The sequence below is a fragment of the Trifolium pratense genome, linkage group LG5, assembly GCF_020283565.1.
Source record: "Trifolium pratense cultivar HEN17-A07 linkage group LG5, ARS_RC_1.1, whole genome shotgun sequence".
NCBI lineage: Eukaryota > Viridiplantae > Streptophyta > Magnoliopsida > Fabales > Fabaceae > Trifolium > Trifolium pratense.
The window spans coordinates 11,542,201-11,543,633 of record NC_060063.1 but is presented as its reverse complement, the minus strand read 5'-3'; positions in this window follow the sequence as shown (position 1 = coordinate 11,543,633).

The following is a 1,433-nucleotide window of genomic DNA, read 5'->3' as shown; positions in this document are numbered from 1 at the left end:
TACAAAACCACTTAGGACTATACTTCCTGAACCAACAATTATTCCAACCTCTGATAACCCTCTTTCTGAACTAGAAAAACATCTGAGCCCTGACCCTCTAAATAATCAACCTCTTTATCATGAAACCCACAAATCTAGCTCACCTCATAAACCTAAATCACCTCTACCTCAACCACAACCACAACAACTATCACCTGACATTCCACCATCTGAACCTCAACCAGATATTCAAATCACTGAACCAACCTCTCCCACAAAACAACCCTCTCCACATCAATTTCTTGAACCAAAAGCTGACCACAAATCTCCTGAACCATCTCCTGAACACATTTATCCTGAATCAACCTCTGACATCTCATCATCTGAATCAACCCCTGAACCTCAACCTCAACCAAGTGCTGAATATGCTTCTCCTGAGTGTATTCATGTAACGACCCGATTTTTTTAGTAAATCGATATTTTATATATGTGCTTATATTTTGGGTTAGTGTTAAATATTTATTTACGCGACCTATAATTATTTATCGCGAACATAAGTTTGTGAGCGAAACCTTTGTCGTGTTAGTGGGCTTGGGCGTGTGATAGGGCTTAATGGGCCTAAGCCATTGGGCTTGGTTCATGACAATAGAGAGTGGTATAAGTACCAAGTCAAACTAAGGAATAGTTTCACAATTCATTTTTCATGAGAAGTGAGGTTTGTAAGCTTAGAAGCAAGAGCAAAACCTAGGAGAGCAAGAAGAAGAACACGAGCAAGGAGAAGAGATTTAGAGGCCAAGAATCATCATTCAATCTAAGGTGAGAGTGGTTAAGCATAAGCTTGGGTGATCCAAGAGAGGGGAGGTGTCTAGCCTCCATTCCTAAACTCTCTCATCCAATTTCTTTGGGGTTTGGGTGAAGTTTCTTTATCATAAACATGTCTTTTCATCTTAGTATGCTTAATGAACATCTAGGAGGGAATATGTATATGTTTGATGATGGTTTTGCATGTTTATGCAACTTTGCTTATTTTGCAAGAAATTGACATGATTTTGATTGTTTGATGTATTTGGATGTTTGGAAGGGATGATTAATGTTCCTTGATACCATATATGCTTGAATTAGCTGTTTATAAGAATTTATAACATGTCTAGATGAATTTTTGAGTGGATTCAATGTTAAACCGCCTTAGAAACTCAAGAACAGATATTTTCTGGTGTGGTTCGCTACCTGTTCGCTCAGCGAACATGTTCGCTACGAGTTCGCTACCTGTTCGCCATGTACCTGTAACCCTCTGATGTTGTTCGCTACGGGTTCGCTACGGCTTCGCTCAGCGAACAGCTCTGTGACAGCAATTTTTGCTAATGTTTGTAAGTGTGATTAGGCACTTGTATCATGGTTTAAGGGTATCCTTGCATGATTGTTGATACATGTTTAATATTTGTGTTGTGTGATGG